At 49.1% G+C, this 25,463-nt stretch overlaps 1 protein-coding gene across 2 annotated transcripts in view; it reads left to right on the forward strand.

Moving 5' to 3' along the window:
* The window catches only part of TSPAN4 (tetraspanin 4), a 96,930-nt gene that overhangs the window by 23,919 nt on the left and 47,548 nt on the right, over positions 1-25,463 (forward strand). For both annotated transcript variants that reach the window (XM_038764645.1, XM_038764646.1), the window contains exons 2-3: positions 801-890; positions 11,752-11,844. The gene's annotated coding sequence lies outside the window, so the exon portion shown is untranslated. The remainder of the gene's footprint in view (positions 1-800; positions 891-11,751; positions 11,845-25,463) is intronic.

Genomic DNA, 25,463 nt, shown 5'->3' on the forward strand with positions numbered 1-25,463 from the left:
GGATTAGAACCTCTGACTCCCAAGCCTGAGCTCTTTATCATTTCACTTCTCTGTGCCTCTGTTCCCTCATCTGTAAAATGGGGATTAAGCCTGCGAGCCCCCCGTGGGACAACCTGATCCCAGTAGAATAGTGCTTGGCACAGAGTAAGTGCTTAACAATTACCGTCATCATCATTCTACAGGTGAGGAAACTGAGTCACAGAAGTAAAATGACCCACCCAAGGTCATCCACAGCTAGGCCAGAGGTGGGAAGCAGCGGGGTCTAGTGGGTAGAGCATGGGAGCCGGAAGGACCTTGGTTCTTATCCTGGGCCCACCACTGGCCTGCCTTGAGACCTTGGGCAAGTCACTTCACTTCTCTGGGCCTCAGTGACCTCATCTGTAAAGTGGGCATTAAGACTGTGAGCCCCACGTGGGACAATGTGATCACCCTGTATCCTCCCCAGTGCTTAGAACAGTTCTTTGCACATAGTAAGCGCTTAACAAATGTCATCATTGTTATTATTATTATTGTTATTATTATTATTATTTGCCCAAGGTCACACAGCAGACAAGTGGTGGAGCCGGGATTAGAACCCACAACCTCTGATTAACTTGTATCTCCTTGTATCCCCCCCAGCGCTTAGAACAGTGCTTTGCACATATTAAGCGCTTAACAAAAGCCATCATTATTATTATTATTATTATCTATCCCTATGTTTAGTACTGTGCCTGGCATGTAATAAGCGCTTAACAAATGCCATAAAAAAAGTGGATTAGAACCCAGGTGTCCTGATTCCCAACCTGTGCTTTTTCCACTAGGCCACACTGTTTCCTCCTGGTTTGGACAGCTGTTTGGAACCTGGACTCTGAAGCACTCTCCCGGGCACTTAGTACAGTGCTGTGTACACAGTAAGTGCTCAATAAATACGATTGAATGAATGATTGATCGAATGAGCCCCATATGGGACAGGGACTGTGTCCAACCTGATTAGCTTGTGTCTACCCTGGCGCTTAGAACAGTCCTCTCCCCCTTGTCCCCCTCTCCATCCCCCCATCTTACCTCCCTCCCTTCCCCACAGCACCTGTATATATGTATATATGTTTGTACATATTTTTTTACTCTATTTATTTAATTTATTTGTACATATCTATTCTATTTATTTTATTTTGTTAGTATGTTTGGTCTCTGTCTCCCCCTTTTAGACTATGAGCCCACTGTTGGGTAGGGACTGTCTCTATATGTTGCCAATTTGTACTTCCCAAGCGCTTAGTACAGTGCTCTGCACATAGTAAGCGCTCAATAAATACGATTGATGATGATGATGATGCTTGAAGCATAATAAAGACTTAACAAATAACCTTCAAACAAGCACCCACGGGAAGCAGCGTGGCTCAGCGGAAAGAGCCCGGGCTCGGGAGTCAGAGGTCATGGGTTCTAAACCTGCCTCCGCCGCTTGTCAGCTGTGTGACTTTGGGCAAGTCACTTAACTTCTCTGTGCCTCGGTTATCTCATCTGTCTAATGGGTATTAAAAATGTGAGCCCCACGTGGGACAACCTGATCACCTAGAGAAGCAGCGTGGCTCAGTGGAAAGAGCCTGGGCTTTGGAGTCAGAGGTCATGGGTTCGAATCCCGGCTCCACCACAAGTCCGCTGTGTGACCTTGGGCAAGTCACTTAACTTCTCTGAGCCTCAGTTACCTCATCTGTAAAAATGGGGATGAAGACTGTGAGCCCCACGTGGGACAACTTGATCGTCTTGTATCCCCCCCAGCGCTTAGAACAGTGCTTTGCACATAGTAAGCGCTTAACAAATGCCACCCTTATTATTATTATTATTATTATCACCTTGTATCCCCTCCAGCGTGTAGAACAGTGCTTTGCACGTAGTAAGCGCTTAACAAATCATTATTATTATTATTATCATTGTTATTATTATGTGGACATAAGTGATGTGGGGCTGGCGGGGTGAAGAATAAAGGGAGCAAGTCAGGGCGGCGCAGAAGGGAGCGGGAGAAGAGGAAAGGGGGGCTGAGTCAGGGAAGGCCTCCTGGAGGAGAAGGGCCTTCACTAAGGCTTTGAAAGTGGGGTCTGTAGCTCCTGGGACCCCCGGGCGCATGTGGATGAGTGGGTGGGTCAGTGCCACTGTTCTAGACGGTGAGCCCACTTCTAGACGGTGAGCCCACTGTTGGGTAGGGACTGTCTCTATATGTTGCCAGCTTGTAATAGTAATAGTAATAATGGCATTTATTAAGCGCTTACTATGTGCAAAGCACTGTTCTAAGCGCTGGGCACTGTTCTAAGCGCTTGAAATAATAATAATAATAATGGTGGTATTTGTTAAGCGCTTACTATGTGCAAAGCACTGTTCTAAGCGCTGGGGGGGATACAAGGTGATCAGGTTGTCCCACGTGGGGCTCACAGTCTTCATCCCCATTTTACAGATGAGGCAACTGAGGCCCGGAGAAGTTAAGTGACTTGCCCAAGGTCACACAGCTGACAAGTGGCTGAGCCGGGATTCGAACCCATGACCTCTGGCTCCCGAGCCCGCGCTCTTTCCACTGAGCCACACTGCTTCTCTGTACTTCCCAAGCGCTTAGTCCAGTGCTCTGCACACAGTAAGTGCTCAGTAAATACGATTGATTGATTGCCAGGTGGGAATCATCATCATCATCATCATCATCATCATCAATCGTATTTATTGAGCGCTTACTATGTGCAGAGCACTGGACTAAGCGCTTGGGAATCCCGCCCCTCCGGCTGCTGCTGCCGTGTGGTGACTCGGGCAGGGGTGGGCCGGGGTGGTCCGTTCCATCCCGCGTGGCCTTATAAGGTACAACAACGACGGCATTTGTTAAGCGCTTACTATGTGCAAAGCACTGTTCTAAGCGCTGGGGGGGGGATACAATGTGATCAAGTTGTCCCACGTGGGACTCACAGTCTTCATTTTTACAGATGAGGTAACAGGTTCAGAGAAGTTAAGTGACTGGCCCAAGGTCACACGGCAGACTTGTGGCGGAGCCGGGATTCGGACCCACGACGTCTGACTCCAAAGCCCGGGCTCTTTCCACTGAGCCACGCTGCTTCTATAAGGTCTATAAGGTCTATAAGGTCTGACCGGTTCAGGGCCAAGGCCTCCGGGAGAAAGAAAGTGTGAGGAGCAACCCGGCAGCTCCGGCCTGGACCCCCCCTGGCCCCCCGAGACCGTCCATAACAACACCCCGGGGTCTGCTCCCACCCCTCCCGGCCCGGCCGCCCCGCGCTCAGTACCGCATCAAACAGAAACCCCTCCTCACCATCCGCTTTGAAGCCCTCCATCCCCTCGCCCCCTCCTACCTCACCTCCCTGCTTTCCTCCTCTGACCATCATCATCAATCGTATTTATTGAGCGCTTACTATGTGCAGAGCACTGCACTAAGCGCTTGGGAAGTTCAAATTGGCAACATATAGAGACAGTCAATACCCAACAGTGGGCTCACAGTCTAAAAGGCCCTGCTGAGAGCTCACCTCCTCCAGGAGGCCTTCCCAGACAGAGCCCCTTCCTTCCTCTCCCCTCTCGTCCCCCCCTCCATCCCCCCATCTTACCTCCTTCCCTTCCCCACAGCACCTGTATATATGTATATATGGTTGTACATATTTATTTATTTTACTTGTACATATCTATCCTATTTATTTTATTTTGTTGGTATGTTTGGTTTTGTTCTCTGTCTCCCCCTTTTAGACTGTGAGCCCACTGTTGGGTAGGAACTGTCTCTATGTGTTGCCAATTTGTACTTCCCAAGCACTTAGTACAGTGCTCTGCACATAGTAAGCGCTCAATAAATACGATTGACGATTGACGACGATGTATATATGGTTGTACATATTTATTACTCTATTTATTTTACTTGTACATATCTATCCTATTTATTTTATTTTGTTGGTATGTTTGGTTTTGTTCTCTGTCTCCCCCTTTTAGACTGTGAGCCCACTGTTGGGTAGGGACTGTCTCTATGTGTTGCCAATTTGTACTTCCCAAGCGCTTAGTACAGTGCTCTGCACATAGTAAGCGCTCAATAAATACGATTGACGATGATGATGATGATAAAAGGCCTGCATACTTCGCTCCTCTAATGGAGAAGCAGCGTGGCTCAGTGGAAAGAGCCCGGGCTTTGGAGTCAGAGGTCATGGGTTCAAATTCCGGCTCTGCCAATTGGCAGCTGTGTGACTTTGGGCAAGTCACTTCACTTCTCTCGTGGCTCAGTGGAAAGAGCCCGGGCTTTGGAGTCAGAGGTCATGGGTTTGAATCCCGTCTCCACCACAAGTCTGCTGTGTGACCTTGGGCAAGTCACTTATCATCATCATCATCAATTGTATTTATTGAGCGCTTACTATGTGCAGAGCACTGGACTAAGCGCTTGGGAAGTACAAATTGGCAACATATAGAGACAGTCCTTACCCAACAGTGGGCTCACAGTCTAAAAGGGGGAGACAGAGAACAAAACCAAACATACTAACAAAATAAGATAAGATATCTTATCTTCTCTGAGCCTCAGTTACCTCATCTGTAAAAATGGGGATTAAGACTGTGAGCCCCACGTGGGACAACTTGATCACATTGTATCCACCCCCCAGCGCTTAGAACAGTGCTTTGCACATAGTAAGCGCTTAACAAATGCCATCATTATTATTATTATTCTCTGTTCCTCAGTTCCCTCATCTGTAAAATGGGGATGAAGACTGTGAGCCCCCTGTGGGACAACCTAATCACCTTGTATCCTCCCCAGCGCTTAGAACAGTGCTTTGCACATAGTAAGCGCTTACTAAACTTATTTTAGACTGTGAGCCCACTGTTGGGTAGGGACTGTCTCTACATGTTGCCAATTTGTACTTCCCAAGCGCTTAGTACAGTGCTCTGCACACAGTAAGCGCTCAATAAATACGATTGATGATTAAGCTGTGAGCCTGCTGTTGGGTAGGGACCGTCTCTATTTGTTGCCAACTTGTACTTCCCAAGCGCTTAGTACAGTGCTCTGCACACAGTAAGTGCTCAATAAATACGATTGAATGAAGGAATGAATAAATGCCATCATCATCATCATCCCTGTCCTTCCATCTTGTCTATTTCGCCTCTGACCTCTCACCCGCGTCCTGCCCCTGGCCTGGAATGCTGTCCCTCCCCAAATCCCACGGACAATGACTTTCCTTCAAAGCCTTATCGAAGGCCCATCTCCTCCAAGAAGCCTTCCCTGACTAAGCCCCCGCTTTCCTCCCACTCCCTTCCACGTCTCCCCGACTTGCTCCCTTTCTTCACCCCTCCCTCTGCCCCACACCACTTATGTCCTTATTAGTCATTTATTTATGTATATTAATGTGTCTCCTCCTTTAAACTGTCAGCTCATTGTGTGTAGTGAATGTGTCTGTTGTTATATTTTCTATTCTACTCCCCTCTGTGCTTAATACAGTGCTCTGTGCCCAGAAAATGCTCAATAAATACAATTGATTAATGGATTGAAGCTCTGGGGCAGATCTGGCCAGGGAGCAAACAGGGGTCACACAGGCTGGGGGTGGCCTGGTGCTCCCACCTCACCCTCTTACTCAATCGACCAGCAGAGCACTGTACTAAGCGCTTTGGAGAGTGCCGTAATCCCTGAGAGGAGAGCACTTTTTCCAAGTGCCCGAGTAGCTGGACAGTGGAGAGTTTGGTCTGAGCCTCTTTGTCCCCTTCCAGGGCCTCACCAGCCCCCATGTCTTCCAATTCTATCAGATGTCTTTCAATTCTGTCTCCCAGGTGCTTAATACAGTGCACACAAGTGAGCGCTCAATACATTTCATCAATTGATGGATTAAGATTTCTTCCTGAGCACTATATAGACCACTGTCGTCTTCATCATCATCATCATCATCATCATCATCAATCGTATTTATTGAGCGCTTACTGTGTGCAGAGCACTGTACTAAGCGCTTGGGAAGTACAAGTTGGCAACATATAGAGACAGTCCCTACCCAACAGTGAGCTCACAGTCTAAAAGTCTTCTTCATCAGCATCATGTTTTTAAAATTGTATTTTAGTGCTTAGTACAGTGCAAGCGCTTTGTACAGTGCTCTGCACACAGTAAGAGCTCAGTAAATGCGATTGAATGAATGAAAGTGCTTACTATGTACCAGTCACTGTTCTGAGCACTGGGGTAGATACAATCAGGTATCAGGTACAATTAGCTAATCAGGTTGGACACAGTCCCTGTACCATGTGGGGCTCACAGTCTTAATCCCCATTTTACAGATGGGGTAACAGAGGCCTAGAGAAATGAAGTGATTTGCCCAAGGTCACAAGGCAGACAAGTGGTGGAGCCGGGATTAGAACCCGGGTCTTTCTGAATTCCATCTTCTCCTCCTTCTCCTCCCCTCTCCCCCTCCCCATCTGATCTCCCTTCCCACCTCCATCCCCTTAATCTCTTTCTCCCCCAGCTCTTCCACGGCTCAGGATGAATCCATGACAGCTTTATTCTGCAATTCTGCGGATATGTTATAACCATTATTTCTTTTGACTGTTTAATCCTGTAATTTATTAAATCTATAACGTGTTCCTTGTAACACCGAGCTGATAAATGACACCCAGTGTATTCATTTTGTAACTCAAACTTCTCCCGGGACCAAGCCCTGAGTATTCAGCTGGTTAGGGGCCTCCAGAGGTCATCAGGTCCATCCCCCTGCCTCCACCTGGAACTGCCCCTATTCCAACTATGACCATCATCATCAATCGTATTTATTGAGCGCTTACAGTGTGCAGAGCACTGTACTAAGCGCTTGGGAAGTACAAATTGGCAACATATAGAGACAGTCCCTACCCATCAGAGACCTGGAAGAATCTCCCTCCCTCACCAGGGATTCCCTGAATCAATCAATCAATCAATCAAGCAATCGTATTTATTGAGCGCTTACTATGTGCAGAGCACTGTACTAAGCACTTGGGAAGTACAAATTGGCAACACATAGAGACAGTCCCTACCCAACAGTGGGCTCACAGTCTAAAAGGGGGAGACAGAGAACAGAACCAAACATACCAACAAAGTAAAATAAATAGGATAGATATGTACAAGTAAAATAAATAAATAAATAGAGTAATAAATATGTACAACCATATATCCATATATACAGGTGCTGTGGGAAAGGGAAGGAGGTAAGATGGGGGGATGGAGAGGGGGGCGAGGGGGAGAGGAAGGAAGGGGCTCAGTCTGGGAAGGCCTCCTGGAGGAGGTGAGCTCTCAGCAGGGCCTTGAAGGGAGGAAGAGAGCGAGCTTGGCGGAGGGGAAAGTCTTTGGCCACCTTCTCCGGTGTCCTACAGATGTAAATCCCTCTTTGAGGCTAACCCGCATCCCTCTTACTGCATATTAGATCCCCTTGCTCTTCGGTTATGGTGAATGGACCACAACGAACAGAGGAGCAGCAGGGCCCAGTGGATGGAGCACGGGTCTGAGGGTCAGAAAGAAGGTCATGGGGTCTAAATCCTGGCTCCATCACCTATCTGCTGGGTGACCTTGAAGAAGTCACTTCACTTCTCTGTGCTTAGCACAGTGCTTGGCACGTAGTAAGAACTTAATAAATATCATTATTATTATTATTATTCTCTGGCCCTCAGTTACCTCATCTGGAAAATGGGGATTGAGAGCGTGAGCCCCACATGGGACAGGGACTGTGTCCAACTCAATTTGCTGTAGCCTCCCCAGTGCTTAGTACAGTGCTTGACACCATAGAAAGTGCTTAACAAATACCATTATTATTATTATTACTATTATTATTACAATGAATAGAGGAGCAGCATGGCCTAGTGGATCAAACACAGTCCTGGAAGTCAGAAGAAGCTGGGTTCTCATTCCAACTCCGCCACTTATCAGCTGTGTGACTTTGGGCAAGTCACTTCACTTCTCTGGGCCCCAGGTTCCTCATCTGTAAAATGGGGATTTTTTTTTTTTTTTTGGTATTTGTTAAGCGCTTACTATGTGCAAAGCACTGTTCTAAGTGCTGGGGGGATACAAGGTGATCAGGTTGTCCCACGGGGGGCTCACAGTCTTAATCCCCATTTTACAGATGAGGTAACTGAGGCCCAGAGAAGTTAAGTGACTTGCCCAAAGTCACACAGCTGACAAGTGGCAGAGCCGGGATTTGAACCCATGACCTCCGACTCCAAAGCCCGTTAAGACTGTTGGCCCCACATGGGACATGGACTGTGTCCAATCTGATCATCTGATCACTTTTCTGGGCCTCAGTTACCTCATCTGGAAAATGGGGGTTAAGACTGTGAGCCCCATGTGGGACAACCTGATCACCTTGTATCTCCCCCAGCGCTTAGAACAGTGCTTGGCACATATTACGCACTTAGCAAATACCAAAATTATTATTATTATCTTGTATCTACCCCAGTGTTTAGTACAGGGCTTAGCACATAGTAAGCACTTAATGCTTAGAAGCAGCGTGACTTTGTGTAAAGAGCATGGGCTCTTATTGCCAACTTGTAATAATAATAATAATGATGGTATTTGTTATGCGCTTACTATGTGCAAAGCACTGTTCTAAGCACTGGGGAGGTTACAAGGTGATCAGGTTGTCCCACGGGGGGCTCACAGTCTTCATCCCCATTTTACAGATGAGGTAACTGAGGCACAGAGAAGTTAAGTGACTTGCCCAAAGTCACACAGCTGACAGTTGGCGGAGCGAGGATTTGAACCCATGACCTCTGACTCCAAAGCCCGGGCTCTTTCCACTGAGCCACGCTGCTTCTCCTGTACTTCCCAAGTGCTTAGTACAGTGCTCTGCACACAGTGAGCGCTCAATAAATACGATTGAATGAATGAATGAATGGGCTTAGGAGCCAGAGGACGTGGGTTCTAATCCCGACTCTGCCTCCTGTCTGCTGTGCGGCCTTGGGCAAGTCACTTAACTTCTCTGGGCCTCAGTGACCTCATCTGTAAAATGGGGATGAAGACTGTGAGCCCCACATGGGACAACCTGATTACCTTGTAGCTACCCCAGCGCTTAGAGCAGTGCTTGGCAGAGCACTGTGCTGAACATACAGTCTAATGGCTGACAGGCACTAAAATTTCTGATAGGAGGTACATTAATAACCATAACTGTGGTATTTGTTGAGCACTTACTTGCACTGTATCAGTGTGCTACGCACGGAGGAAGATCCCAGCAGATTAGGTCCACGTGGGGCTCACAGACAGAGAGATAAAAGGTATTGAACCCCATTTTGCAGATGAGGGAACTGAGGCACAGAGGAAGTGAAGTGACTTGCCCAAGGTCCTGGAGGAGACCAGTGGCAGAGCTGGGTTTAGAACCAGGTGCTCTGGCTCCTAGGCCTATGCTCGTTCCACTAGGACAAGTTAAGATTAAGACCGTGAGCCCCCCGTGGGACAACCTGATCTCCTTGTAACCTCCCCAGCGCTTAGAACAGTGCTTTGCACATAGTAAGCACTTAATAAATGCTATTATTATTATTATTTATTTATTTATTTTACTTGTACCTATCTATTCCATTTATTTTACTTTGTTAGTACGTTTGGTTTTGTTCTCTGTCTCCCCCTTTTAGACTGTGAGCCCACTGTTGGGTAGGGACTGTCTCTATATGTTGCCAATTTGTACTTCCCAAGCGCTTAGCACAGTGCTCTGCACATAGTAAGCGCTCAATAAATATGATGATGATTGATGATGATGATTAAGTTGCTTTTCATTAGTGTTGCGTGTGTGTTTGTGTGGGGGGGTTCAGGGGGCGTGGCCAGGCTGAAGTTGCAGCTAATAATAATAAGAATGATTATGGTATTTACCTCCTTCCCTTCCCCACAGCACCTGTATATATGTATATATGGTTGTACATATTTATTACTCTATTTATTTATTTATTTATTTATTTATTTATTTTACTTGTACATTTCTATTTTGTTGGTATGTTTGGTTCTGTTCTCTGTCTCCCCCTTTTAGACTGTGAGCCCACTGTTGGGTAGGGACTGTCTCTATGTGATGCCAATCTGTACTTCCCAAGAGCTTAGTACAGTGCTCTGCACATAGTAAGCGCTCAATAAATACGATTGATTGATTGATTGATTGATTTACTATGTAGCAGGCACTGTACTAAACCCCGGAGTGGAGACAAGCAAATGGGGTTGGACACTATCCCTGTCCCATGTGGAGCTCACAGCCTCAATCCCTGTTTTACAGATGAGGGAACTGAGGCCCGGAGAAGTGAAATGACTTACCCAAGGTCACCCAGCAGGCCTGTGGCAGAACCAGGATTAGAACCCAGGAACTTCTGACTCTCAGGCCCGGGCTCTAGCCACTAGGCTATGCTGCAGTTATAATAATGGCATTTATTAAGCGCTTACTATGTGCAAAGCACTGTTCTAAGCGCTGAGCACTGTTCTAAGCGCTGGTGGGGAGTTCAGGGAGGAGATGAGCAATAAATCAGGGGAGGGAGGAGGGCCTGGACTGGGATAATAATAATAATAATGATAGCATTTATTGAGCGCTTACTATGTGCAAAGCACTGTTCTAAGCACTTGGGAGGTTACAAGGTGATCGGGTTGTCCCACGGGGGGCTCACAGTCTTAATCCCCATTTTACAGATGAGGTAACTGAGGCACAGAGAAGTTAAGTGGCTTTCCCAAAGTCACACAGCTGGCAAGTGGAGGAGCCGGGATTTGAACCCATGACCTCTGACTCCAAAGCCCAGGTTCTTTCCACTGAGCATACAGTCTAGAAACATCATGACCTAGTGGATAGCGCATGGGCTTCGGAGTCAGGAGGACCTGGGTTCTTATCCAAGCACTGCCACTTGTCTGCTGTGTGACCCTGGAAAAATCACTTCACTTCTCTGTGCCTCAATCCCTTGCTTCAATCCCCTCGCTTCAATCCCCTCATCTGTAAAATAGGGATTACGAGTGTGAACTGTAAGAGGGACAGGGACTGTGTCCAACCTGACAAACTTGAATCTACCCCAGTATTTAGAACAGTGCTTGGCCCATAGTGAGCACTTAACAAGCACCATAATTATTACGATTATTCTCTGGAAAATGGGGATTAAGACCATAAACCCAAGGAGGGAGAAACACGAGAAGCAGCGTGGCTCAGTGAAAGGAGCCCGGCCTTTGGAGTCTAAGGCCGTGGGTTCAAATCCCGGCTCCGCCAGCTGTCAGCTGTGTGGCTTTGGCCAAGTCACTTAACTTCTCTGGGCCTCAGTTACCTCATCCGTAAAATGGGGATTAAAACTGTGAGCCCGCCGTGGGACAACCTGATCACCTTGTAACCTCCCCAGCGCTTAGAACAGTGTTTTGCACATAGTAAGTGCTTAACAAATATCATCATCATCATTACCTTGATTATTGAGGTCAGGCTCTTGTAAACTACATTCCGGCTACAGGAATATGCAGTTTGGAAAGTTATACTGTCATGGAATTGACCCTGCCGCCTGTGGGACAACCTGATCGCCTTGTAACCTCCCCAGCGCTTAGAACGGTGCTTTGCACATACTAAGTGCTTAAGAAATGCCATCATTATTATTATTATTTTTTATATATAGCTCTATGTTGCCAGCTTGTACTTCCCAAGTGCTTGGTACAGTGCTCTGCACACAGTAAGCGCTCAATAAATACGATTGAATGAATTACCTGATTTTTGCTGTTTATTCTCCTGAGCTTAAGACTGCCTGGCACCCAGAGTCCTCCCCAAACCTCAGATAACCCTCTTTCTCCCACATGGCAAGAAACGGTCTGACCCCCTCCCTCTCGGTTCCTTCCTACAGGGCGGCCACTTCCTCTGGCCTTCCCACCGCCTGGACGTGAGACTGCTGTGACCAGACAGAACTGAGCCCACCCAACCCTCTGTCAGACTCCAGGTACCTCAATCAATCAATCAATCAATCAATCAATCGTATTTATTGAGCGCTTACTGTGTGCAGAGCACTGTACTAAGCGCTTGGGAAGTCCAAGTTGGCAACATCTAGAGACAGTCCCTACCCAACAGTGGGCTCGCAGTCTAAAAGAAGGTGGCTCATGGAGAGGCAGGGGGTTCACCGTTTCGGGTTGCGGCGTCGCCTAGATGGATAGAGCCCGGTCCCGGGAATCGGAAGGCCTGGGTTCTAATCCCGGCTCCGCCCCTTGTTTGCTGGGTGACCTGGGGTGAGTCGGTTCACTTCTCTGGGCCTCAGTTACCTCGTCCGCAAAATGGGGATTAAGACCGTGAGCCCTGCGTGGGACAGGAACATTGTCCAATCTGATTTGGGCAAGTCCAGCAGAGGCAAGAGGACCCCATGGGGGTAATAATGATGGTATTAGTTAAGCGCTTACTTTGTGTCAAACACTGTTCTAAGCGCTAGGGTAGATAATCAGGTGGGACACAGTTCCCGTCCCACAAGGAAGTCCCCGTCTTAATCCCCTTTAAACAGAGGAGGTAACTGAGGCCCTAAGAATAACAATAATTATTCTGGTATTTGTAAAGCACTTACTATGTGCCAGGCACCGTACTAAGTGCTGTACACTGTACTGAGCACTGGTCACAGTGAAATGACTTGCCCAAGGTCACACAGCAGCTAAGTGGCAGATCCGGAATTAGAACCCAGGTCCTTCTGATTCCCAGGCCTGGGCTGTTTCCACGAAGCCACGCTGCTTCCTAGGAAGTAGTCTAGACTGTTAGCTCATTATGGGCAGGGAACGTATCTGTTAATTCCGTTGTATTGTACTCTCCCAAGTGCTTAGTACACTGCTCTGCACATAGTAAATACCATTGATTGATTGACTGATAGGCCCCCATCTCCCTAAGTAGGAGAAACCCCAGAGCACTTATGAACATATCTTTAAATTATATAGTATAAATTATTTACTTATATTAATGTCTGTCTCCCCCTCTAGATTCTAAGCTCATTGTAGGCAGGTGGCGTGTCTAACAACTCTGTTGTTTGTTCTCTCCCAAGCACGTAGTACAGTGCTCAGCAACCAGGAGGTGCTCAGTAAATACCATTGATGATGACTATGATGATGATGATGCTAAGCTGGGCATCGAGTCTGTCTTTGCATCGTTGAGCTCAGAGGCAGGGAAATGTGAGCAGGGATCCAGGAGACATAGAAAACAGAGATGGAAGAAGGAAGGGCAGAGCTCAGAAGCTGGGAAAAGCAAACCTGGATCTGGGGGACCTGCAAAATTGAGGTGGAAGAATGAGGGTCAGTCAGTCAGCCGGTCAGTTGTATTTATTGAGCACTTACTGTGTGCAGAACACTGTACTGAGCTCTTGGGAGTGGACAGTAGAGCAATAAACAGACACATTCCCGGCCCACGACGAACTGACAGACTAGAGGGGGAGACAGACAGGAATAGAAAGAAATAAACGAGAGCTGTGAACAGAGCTCAGAGACTCCCTGAGACCCACGGCGGTGAGACCACCCTGATGGGACCACCCTCAAGGGGCTTAAATAAGCGACATTAGCAGACATTAGCAGCGGCTCTGACAGAAAGCCCGTCGGCGGAGACCCTGACAGAGCACGAGAGCGGCTCCGGAAGGGGAACCCTCCCTCGTGATGGGGTTTCCGATCCCACACTCGGGCTTCCAGCTCGGCCTGCCCCAGGATATCAATATCCATCGACCGGATCCAGCCTAATGGTGCAGCTGGAAATACAGGCGGGGCAGGGGGAGATCCAGGGCTCTGTCTCTGTGTTGGGTCACTGGGGGAGAGGCGGGGATGGAGAGGGGAGAGTCAGGGGTGTTGAGTGCTCTGTGCTAGGTCACAGGAGGAGAGTCAGGGATGGAGTGGGGAGGGTCAGAGGTGTTGGATGATCTGTGGTGGGTCACTGGAGGAGAGTCAGGGATGGAGAGAGGAGGGTCAGAGGTGTTGGATGGTCCGTGCTGGGTCACTGGAGGAGAGTCAGGGATGGAGAGAGGAGAGTCGGGGGTGTGGGATGGTCCATGCTGGGTCACTGGGGGAAAGATCGCATGTCTCTGTGTAGCCCTGCTGCTCCAACCCGGGCTGGGGGGGAGATATATATATATATATATATATATATATATATATATATATGTGTGTGTGTGTGTGTGTGTGTGTGTGTGTGTGTGTGTGTGTGTGTGTGTGTGTGTGTGTACACGTACACACGAGGGGGGCGGGGGTGTCTCCAGGCCCCCCAACCCCCAGCCCTATTTTCCCATCAGGAAGCCAGGCTCTCCAAGGTGATGCTAATTGCCGCTGACCGCAGCCCCTCTCTGACAGGACTCCAAGGGCAAGTCAATTTCCCGGGCTGGAGAGGGAGGCGAGAGTTTCCCTGGCAACCCCCATCCCCTCCCCACCCCCCAGCTCGGGAAACACACCAATGTGTTTCATTAAAAAAAAACAAACTACGAGGTTGGTAGCCTTCATTCACATAACCGAAGGGCGGGAGGAGCGGTGGGCTGGCTGACTGACGGAGTGACTGACTGAATGACCAGGGGCTCGGGTGATGAGGAGGCTGGGCCCCCTCCCCACTGGGCAGGCCCAGGACATATTGAGCGCTTACTGTGTGCAGAGCACTGTACTAAGTGTTTGAGAGAGGACAGTAAAACAATATAATAATAATAGTAGTACTTGTTAAGCACTTACTATGTACCAAGCACTGTTCTAAGCACTGGGGTAGATACAACTTAAACAGTCCCCGTCCCATATTGGGGCTCACACTCTTTTATCTCCATTTTTAAAAGGCGAGATAGTGGAGGCATGGAGAAGTTCAGTGACTTGCCCAAGGTCACACAGCAGACCTGTGGCAGAGCTGGGATTAGAACCTTCCCCCCTTCTAAACTGTGAACCCGCTGTGGGCAGGGATTGTCTCTATTTGTTGCCGAACTGTGCATTCCAAGCACTTAGTACAGGGCTTTGCACACAGTAAGCGCTCAATAATTACTATTGAATGAATGAATGAACCCAGTTCCTCCTGACTCCTAAATTTGTGCTCTATCCACTAAACCACATGCTTGTTAAGCGCTTACTGTGTGCCAAGCACTGTTCTGAGGGCTGTCCTAGATGCCAGGTTATCAAGTTGGGCACAGTCCCCGTCCCACATGGGGCTCACAGTCATAATCCCCAATTTACAGATGAGGGAAATGAGGCCCAGAGAAGTGAAGTGACTTACCCAAGGTCACCCAGCAGACCAGTGGTGGAGCTGGGATTAGACCCCAGGTCCTGTGCTCTATCCATTAAGCCACACTGCTTCTCTCTCTCTATAACAGACACATTCCTTGCCCACAAAGAGCTTACAGTCTAGAGGGGGAGACAAGAGGAGCTATTTGCAGCTGGGATCTTGGGTCTCCTGGCTACCGAAAACTGGACGGATCCCCGAAAGCCCCTTTCCCCAGGAACGGAGGCGGAGAAGCAGCATAGGGGAGTCAGGTTAAACCCATGTCCATCTGAATAAGGCAACAAGTGGCCCCCGGGGTTTCTCCCCTGGCCACCTCCTCCTCCCATCTGGGCCTGTTGCCTGATAATAATTAATAATAATGATGGTATTGGTTAAGCACCTACTATGTGCCAGGCACTGTACTAAGAACTGCAGTGCTCTGCACACAGTAAGCACATAAAAATACGATTGAATGAATGATGGTGTCGATGGCTAGGAAACGGTCCTCCACGAGCCCTCATCATTCATTCATTCATTCATTCATTCAATCGTATTTATTGAGTGCTTACTGTGTGCAGAACACTGTACTAAGCGTGTGGGAAGTACAAGTTGGCAACATATAGAGATGGTCCCTACCCAACAACGATCTCACAGTCTAGTCCTCCAGGAGGCCTTCCCAGACTGAGCCCCTTCCTTCCTCTCCCCTTCATCCCCCTCTCCATCCCCCTCATCTTACCTCCTTCCCTTCCCCACAGCACCTGTATATATGTATATATGTTTGTACATATTTATTACTCTATTTATTTTACTTGTATATATCTATTCTATTTATTTTATTTTGTTAGTATGTTTGGTTTTGTTCTCTGTCTCCCCCTTCTAGACTGTGAGCCCACTGTTGGGTAGGGACTGTCTCTATATGTTGCCAACTTGTACTTCCCAAGAGCTTATTACAGTGCTCTGCACACAGTAAGCGCTCAATAAATACGATTGATTGATTGATTGATTAGAAGGGGGCACTCAGGCCCTACCTGCTGTGTGACCTTGGAAAAGTCACTTCACTTCTCCGTGCCATCGTTTCCTCCTCTGAAAAATGAGGATTCTCTCCCTGTTCTCCCTCTCTCTTCGACTGAGCCCCCATGCGGGACAGCGATTGGGTCTGATCTGATGATCTTGAATCTACCCCAGCGCTTAGTGCAGTGCTTGACACCTAGGAAGCGTTTAGCAAATAGTCTTGGAGGGTGGGCACACGGGACGACAGGAAGTCTGCTCCAAACCTTCCCCGCATGGGTCAGTCTTGTTTTTGATGCTCCCAGAGAAAGCAGAGTGGCCTGATGGAAAGAGCACAGAGCTGGGAGGAGGGAAACTCAAACCTAATAATAATAATGGTATTCATTAAGTGCTTACTATCCATGCTCCCATCAATTTCAATTCAACTATATTAAGCGCTTACTGTGTGCAGAGCACTGTGGCCCTGGCTAGCAGTGTGACTTCTGGCAAGTCACTTAACCTCTCTGGGCCTCATTCTCCTCCTCTGTAAAATGGGGATTCAGTCACACCTAGATTGTGAGCCCTGTGTGCGGCAGAAACTGCGACAGGGTTATCTTGTATCTTCCCCAGTGCACAGAACTGGCACCTATTAAGTGCTTAATAATTAGCACAATTAATTGATTACCTAGAAGAGAATGAGGAAATAATATTTCCAGAGAGGGAAGGGGCGAGGGAATGTATTCCCAGAGAGAGAACATCTCACAGCAGGTTGAGATAAATCAGTCTGGCTCTGTGAAGAGGGGTTATGGGGCAGTTTCAGCCAGAGGCAGAGGGATGGCCGCCTTGACCCCCAAAGGGGTTGCCCTTCACACACTGATCAATCAATTGCATTTATTGAGCATTTACTGTGTGCAGAGCACTGTACTAAGCGCTTGGGAAGTACAAGTTGGCAACATATAGAGACAGTTCCTACCCAACAGTGGGCTCACAGTCTAAAAGGGGGAGAGAGAGAACAAAACCAAACATAATAACAAAATAAAATAAATAGAATAGATATGTACAAGTAAAATAAATAAATAAATAAATAGAGTAATAAATATGTACACTGATGTCTAGGAGGGTTTTCCCGGTGACCTTAACAATGGTACTTATTAAGCATTTACTAAGTGCCAAGCACTGTTCTAAGCACTGGGGTAGACAAGTTAATCAGGTTGGATGCAGTCCCTTTTCCACATGGGGCTCCCGGGCTGGGTAGGAGGAGGTAGGATTTAATCCCCATGAGGTAACAGTCACAGAAAAGTGACTTGCCCAGGGTCACCTAGCAGACATTTGGCAGAGCTGGCATTAGAACCCAGGTCCTCTGGCTCCCAGGCCCGAACCCTTTCCGATAGGCCGCGCCACTTCTCTTGTCCTCATTAATGATGGCATTTATTAAGCGCTTACTATGTGCCAAGCACTGTTCTAAGCGCTGGGAAGGTTACAAGGTGATCAGGTTGTCCCACGGGGGGCTCACAGTCTTAATCCCCATTTTACAGATGAGGTAACTGAGGCACAGAGAAGTGTCTTGCCCAAAGTCACACAGCTGACAATTGGCGGAGCCGGGATTTGAACCCATGACCTCTGACTTCAAAGCCCGGGCTCTTTGCCACTGAGCCACACTGCTTCTCTCCTCCTCTTCTGTGGATCTGCGTTAAGTAGTGGCACATTTGCGTATGTTCATTCAATCGTATTTATTGAGCGCTTTCTGTGTGCAGAGCACTGTACTAAGTGCTCGGAAAGTGCAATTCAATGAGTGTTACGTGGAGCTACCGGGATTGGGCCTCCACTAAGTCCTCCCCTCCTGAGCAGCCCTGGACACGTCCGCCTTCATCATCATCATCATCAATCGTATTTAGTGAGCGCTTACTATGTGCAGAGCACTGTACTAAGCGCTTGGGAAGTACAAATTGGCAACATCTAGAGACAGTCCCTACCCAACAGCGGGCTCACAGTCTAAAAGGGGGAGACTGAGAACAAAACCAAACATACTACCAAAATAAAATAAATAGAATAGATATGTACAAGTAAAATAAATGAATAGAGTAATAAATATGTACAGACATATATACATCATCACCATCATCATCAATCGTATTTATTGAGCGCTTACTATGTGCAGAGCACTGTACTAAGCGCTTGGGAAGTACAAACTGGCAACATCTAGAGACAGTCCCTACCCAGCAGTGGGCTCACAGTCTAAAAGGGGGAGACAGAGAACAGAACCAAACATACTAACAAAATAAAATAAATAGAATAGATATGTACAAGTAAAATAAATAAATGGAGTAATAAATATGTACAGACATATATACATCATCATCATCATCAATCGTATTTATTGAGCGCTTACTGTGTGCAGAGCACTGTACTAAGCGCTTGGGAAGTACAAATTGGCAACATCTAGAGACAGTCCCTACCCAACAGTGGGCTCACAGTCTAAAAGGGGGAGACAGAGAACAGAACCAAACAGACTAACAAAATAAAATAAATAGAATAGATATCTACAAGTAAAATAAATGATTAAATACAGTAATAAATATGTACAGACATATATACATCATCATCATCATCAATCGTATTTATTGAGCGCTTACTATGTGCAGAGCACTGTACTAAGCGCTTCATGGTTAGACGTTGATCATCCCACTCCGCTGATTCCCCCCTCTCCATTCCCAGCCGTCCCCCAGTGACCCAGCATGGACCATCCAACCCCCCGACTCTTCCCTCTCCATCCCTGTCTCTCCCCCAGTGACCCAGCGCGGACCATCCCACACCCCCGACCCTCCCCTCATCGACCCAGATGGGTCCTTCGTCCACACATCCACCCAATCCAGCTTCCCTCCTGGTTGCTGTAGATTTATTTATCCCTGCCTCGGTGTCCATTGCTGGATTTTTCCCGTCCCATCCACCGGCTGTGCTCCCGGATTCCACGGCCCCCAGGGAGAAGCCGGCGATGTTGGGGAAGGGCTCTGTTTGCGTTTGTGTGTGCCCAACTGAGTTCATGTGTGTGAGGGGGCCTGTGCGTGTGTACGTGTGAATGTGGGTTTTTGTGCGTACGTGGACGTTTGGTGTGACTGTGTGTTGATGGGGGGTGGGGGTCCCCGGTGGAGTCTCCCCCCCACTCTGCGGGGTGGGCAGGGGTCGGGCCAGGATCACCATCCCCGGAGAGGTGGAGCCGCTCTGCTCTGGGCCCAGCAGCCCTGACTCCGGAAGCTCGGGGAGACGGACACAGTCTGGGGGCCTCACTGTTGGGTAGCGACTGTCTCTATATCATCATCATCATCATCAATCGTATTTATTGAGCGCTTACTATGTGCAGAGCACTGTACTAAGCGCTTGGGAAGTACAAATTGGCAACATAGAGAGACAGTCCCTACCCAACAGTGGGCTCACAGTCTAAAAGGGGGAGATGGAGAACAAAACCAAACATACTAACAAAATAAAATAAATAGGATAGATATGGACAAGTAAAATAAATAGAGTAATAAATCTGTACAAACATATATACATCTATACAGGTGCTGTGGGGAAGGGAAGGAGGTAAGATGGGGGGATGGAGAGGGGGGCGAGGGGGAACGAGGGTCTCTTTCCACTGAGCCACGCTGCTATGTTGCCAACTTGTACTTCCCAAGCGCTTAGTACAGTGCTGTGCACACAGTACGCGCTCAATAAATACGATTGATGATGATGATGATGATGGGGGCCTTTCCCCCTGCTCCCTGCTGCTTCCCCTCTCCATTTCCCCTCCATCCTCCTCCTCATCCCCTCCCTCATTCATTCATTCAATCGTATTTATTGAGTGCTTACTGTGCACAGAGCACTGTACTAAGCGCTTGGGAAGTACAATTTGGCAACATATAGAGATGGTCCCTGCCCAACAGTGGGCTCTCTCCCCATTCATTCATTCATTCAATTGTATTTATTGAGCGCTTACTGTGTGCAGAGTGCTGTACTAAGCGCTTGGGTAGTACAAATCGGTACTCCCCAGCCTCTCCCAGTTTGGTGTCCGCTGGGAGGGCCGGCTTGGGGGTTTGGGGTTCTCGCCATTGGCTCCTGTCATTTCTCCTTCCTCTTTCCAGGCTCCTCCGCAGGGACCAGAACTGGGACTGGGCCGGGGCAGGGGTAATAATAAGAATAATAATGTGATAATAGTGGTATTTTTAAGCGTTTGCTAGGTGCCGGGCACTGTACCAAGCGCTGGGGTGAATACAAGCAAATCAGGTTGGACACAGTCCCTGTGCCATGTGGGGCTCATGGTCCCAGTCCCCAGTTTTTACAGATGAGGGAACTGAGGCTCTGAGAATAATAATAATAATAATAATAATAATAATAATAATAATAATAATAGCATTTGTTAAGCACTTACTATGTGCAAAGCACTGTTCTAAGTGCTGGGGAGGTTACAAGGTGATGAGGTTGCCCCACGGGGGGCTCACAGTCTTCATCCCCATTTTACAGATGAGGTAACTGAGGCCCAGAGAAGTGAAGTGACTTGCCCAAAGTCACACAGCTGACAAGTGGCAGAGTCGGGATTTGAACCCACGACCCTTGACTCCCAAGCCTGGGCTCTTTCCACTGAGCCACACTGCTTCTCTTAATAATAATAATAATAACGGGATTTGTTAAGCGCTTACTGTGTGTGGAGCACTGGACTAAGTGCTTGGGAGAGGACAGCAGAACAATATAACAGACACATTCCCTGCCCGCAACGAGCTCCCAGTCTAGAGGGCTTCTCAAGTCGTGGGTTCTAATCCCGGCTCCGCCACTTGTCTGCTGTGTGACCTTGGGCAAGCCACTTCACTTCTCTGGGCCTCAGTGACCTCATCTGGGGATGGAGACTGGGAGCCCCACGTGGGACAGGTGTCCAACCCGATTTGCTTGGATCCACCCCAGCGCTTAGTACAGTGCCTGGCACAGAGTAAGCGCTAAAGAAATACTATTATTATTATTATTATTCTTGCCCCACTCTGCCCATCCCCCTGATGGTGCGGCCCTGCCCAATCCCAAGGAGCTCCCTCAAAAACACGGAGCGTGGAATAGCATACCGTTTTGCATGTCATTTCCAAGTTATATGCATGGCCGCCCAGCTCTTGGGAAAACTGGTCTTCTTGCTTCCTTCCCCCCCTCCCCTCGTCCCCTCCTCTGTCCCACCAGGGTGACCTCTGACCTCGTCTGCTGGACCGAGAGGCAGGAGCCCCCTCCCCATTCATTCATTCAGCCGGTTGTATTTATTAAGCGCTTACTGTGTGCAGAGCACTGGACTGAGTGCTTGGGAGGGGACAGTAGAACAATAAACAGATACATCCCCTGCCCACAGTGAGTTTCCAGACTAGAGTCAGGCTGCGGGCTGGACCGGGCTGTCCAGACTCGCCGCGGTCCATGGGGGGGAAGTGAGGACCCCCTCCCCCATTTAAAAGCTCCAAAAGGCTCTGGCCAACTTGGAGAAGAGGGGGCAGACAGCATCAGTGGCGGGGTGGAGGAGGAGGGGAGATCATCATCATCATCAATCATATTTATTGAGCGCTTACTGTGTGCAGAGCACTGGACTAAGCGCTTGGGAAGTACAAGTTGGCAACATATAGAGACAGTCCCTACCCAACAGTGGGCTCACAGTCTAAAAGGGGGAGACAGAGAACAAAACCAAGCATACTAACAAAATAAAATAAATAGAATAGATATGTACAAGTAAAATAAATAAATAGAGTAATAAATATGTACAGACATATATACATATATACAGGTGCTGTGGGGAAGAGAAGGAGGTAAGATGGGGGAGATGGAGAGGGGGACGAGGGGGAGAGGAAGGAAGGGGCTCAGTCTGGGAAGGCCTCCTGGAGGAGGTGAGCTCTCAGTAGGGCCTTGAAGGGAGGAAGAGAGCGAGCTTGGCGGATGGGCAGAGGGATTGGGGGCATTCCAGGCCCGGGGGATGACGTGGGCCGGGGGTGGACGGCGGGACAGGAGAGAACGAGGCCTAACGGTGAGGAGATTAGCGGCGGAGGAGCGGAGGGTGCGGGCTGGGTTGTAGAAGGAGAGAAGGGAGGTGAGGTAGGAGGGGGCGAGGGGATGGACAGCCTTGAAGCCCAGGGTGAGGAGTTTCTGCCTAATGCGCAGATTGATTGGTAGCCACTGGAGATTTATGAGGAGGGGAGTGATATGCCCAGAGTGTCTCTGGACAAAGATAATCCGGGCAGCAGCATGAAGTATGGACTGAAGTGGGGAGAGAAAAGAGGATGGGAGATCAGAGAGAAGGCTGATGCAGTAGTCCAGACGGGACTTCCCCCCAAACCCTCTCTCCTCTCCTCTTCCCCACCCTCCGGCCCCAGCCTCACCCCCACCCCAAAATCTTCTGCTTCCGAGTTCCCAGGAGCCCCCCACCCTCCTCCTCCGGCCACGGTCATGGAAGAGGGCATCCATCAATGGTTTCTATTGAGCCCTTACTATGGGCAGAGCACTATACTGAGCACTCAGAAAGGATACTACAGTACTGTTGGTAGACATGATCCCTGGCCTCAGCTAATTAATCAGTGGTATTGTATTAGAGAAGCAGCGTGGCTCAGAGGAAAGAGCCCGGGCTTTGGAGTCAGAGGTCGTGGGTTCTAATCCCAGCTCCGCCACTGGTCAGCTGTGCGACCTTGGGTAAGTCACTTAACTTCTCTGTGCCTCAGTGACCTCATCTTTAAAATGGGGATGAAGACTGTGAGCCCCACGTGGGGGCAACCTGATTACCTTGTATCTCCCCCAATCAATCAATCAATCAATCGTATTTATTGAGCACTTACTGTGTGCAGAGCACTTTACTAAGCGCTTGGGAAGTACAAGTTGGCAACACGTAGAGACAGTCCCTACCCAACAGTGGGCTCACAGTCTAGAAGGGGGAGACAGAGAACAAAACCAAACATATTAACAAAATAAAATAAGTAGAATAGATGTGTACAAGTAAAATAGAGTAATAAATATGTACAAACATATATACATATATACAGGTGTATACGTATATACAGCACTTAGAACAGTGCTTGGCAAATAGTAAGCGCTTAACAAATACCACTATTATTATTATTATTATTATTGAGCACTCACTGTGTGCAGGGCACTGGCCTTAAGCCCTTGGGAAAGTCCAGTACAACAGAGTTGGTAGGGCCTCAAAGAGTTTTCATCTCACAGGGGAGATTACGGATAGATAATAATAATAATGATGGCATTTCTTAAGCGCTTACTATGCGCAAGGCACTGTTCTAAGCGCTGGGGAGGTTACAAGGTGATCAGGTTGTCCCACGGGGCACTCACAGTCTTAATCCCCATTTTTCAGATGAGGTCACTGAGGCACAGAGAAGTTAAGTGACTTACCCAAAGTCACACAGCTGACAAGTGGCGGAGCAGGGATTTGAACCCGTGACCTCTGAATCTAAAGCCTGGGCTCTTTCCACTGAACCACGCTGGCTAGATTTGGGGCTGGGAGAGGGGTGATCTTTGAGGGTTTAAGGCCTAACATCGCCTGCCCCGTGCGTCCCCCATCTCCTTGTCCCCAGCGAACAACCCAGCCTCCTTCCCTCTGCACCCCGGAATTCTGGTTTCCTCTCCCGTAGGGGACCAGAACCTGGGAAAACTAAAGCAGGTAGAGATCCAGGGACCACTCAAACCCCCTCCTCCCATTCCTTGCCTCCAGCTTCCCTCTGTACCCCCTGCCCCCTCCCTGGTCTGGGCAGGGACACAAGGAGAAGGGAAATGAGCTGGTTGCAGGGGAGGAGGGAGGGGATCTGGGATGAGGGAGGAGAGAGGGGAGGGTATTTATTAAGTGCTTACTGTGTGTAGAACACTGTACTGAGCACTTGGGAGAGGACTATACAACAATAAACAGACACATTCCCTGCCCATAACAAGTTAACAAGTCTAGAGGTGGGGAGATAGACATGAATACAAATAAATAAAATGACAGATGTGAACATAAGTGCTGCGGGGCTGGGGGTGGGGAGAAGAAAGGAAGCGAGTCAGGGGGCTGCAGAAGGGAGCGGGAGATGAGGAGAAGTGGGGCTTAGTCTGGGAAGGCCTCTTGGAGGAGATGGGTCTTCAGTAAGGCTTGGGAGGGGGGGAGAGTTGTTTTCTGTGGGATTTGGGGGGGGTGGGGGTGTTCCAGGCCAGAGGCAGGATGTGGGCGAGGGGTCAGCTGCGAGACAGGTGAGATGGAGGCCCAGTGAGAAGGTTTAGGAGTGGAGTGTGCACCAGTGGAGTGTGCGGGCTGGTTAGAGGAGGACAAAAGCAAAGTGAGGTAGGAGGATGGAGGGCTTTAAAGCCTAGGGTGAGGAGTTTTTCTTTGATGTGGAGATGGATGGGCAACCACTGAAGTTTTTTGAGGAGTGGGGTGCCATATCCTGAATGCTTTTGTAGAAGGGGGGGAGGAGGGAGAGGGAGGAGAGAGAAGAAGGGGGAGGAGGGAGGAGAGAGAAGAAGGGGGAGGAGGGAGGAGAGGCAGGAGGAGGGAGCAGGAAGGAGAGAGGGGAGCAGGGATGGGGGAAGCAGGAATGGGGAAGGAGGGAGGGGAGGGTGGAGGAGAGAAGCAGGGAGGAGAGAAGCAGGGATGGAGAAGGAGGGAGGGGAGGAGGGAGGAGAGAAGCAGGGATGGGGAGCAGAGAGGAGGGAAGAGAGCAGGGAGGAGGGAAGCAGGGATGGGGAAGAAGGAGGGAGCAGGGAGGATGGAAGAAGGGATGGAGAAGGAGGGAAAGGAGGAGGGAGGAGAGAAGCAGAGATGGGGCAGAGAGGAGGGAAGGGAGCAGCTAGGAGAGAAGCAGGGAAGGAGGGAGGGGAAGAGGAAGGAGAGAAGCAGGGATGGGGAAGGAGGGAGAGGAGGAGGGAGGAGAGAAGCAGAGATGGGGTAGAGAGGAGGGAAGGGAGCAGCTAGGAGGGAAGCAGGGAAGGAGGGAGGGGAGGAGGAAGGAGAGAAGCAGGGATGGGGAAGGAGGGAGGGGAGGAGGAAGGAGAGAAGCAGGGATGGGGAAGGAGGGAGGGGAGGAGGGAGGAGAGAAGCAGGGATGGGGAAGGAGGGAGGGGAGGAGGGAGGAGAGAAGCAGGGATGGGGAAGGAGGGAGGGGAGGAGGGAGGAGAGAAGCAGGGATGGGGAAGGAGGGAGGGGAGAAGCAGGGATGGGGAAGGAGGGAGGGGAGGAGGGAGGAGAGAAGCAGGGATGGGGAAGGAGGGAGGGGAGAAGCAGGGGTGGGGAAGGAGGGAGGGGAGGAGGGAGGAGAGAAGCAGGGATGGGGAAGGAGGGAGGGGAGAAGCAGGGGTGGGGAAGGAGGGAGGGGAGGAGGGAGGGGAGAAGCAGGGGTGGGGAAGGAGGGAGGGGAGGAGGGAGGAGAGAAGCAG

Source organism: Tachyglossus aculeatus, chromosome 22 (assembly GCF_015852505.1).
Source record: "Tachyglossus aculeatus isolate mTacAcu1 chromosome 22, mTacAcu1.pri, whole genome shotgun sequence".
In the NCBI taxonomy this organism is placed as follows: domain Eukaryota; kingdom Metazoa; phylum Chordata; class Mammalia; order Monotremata; family Tachyglossidae; genus Tachyglossus; species Tachyglossus aculeatus.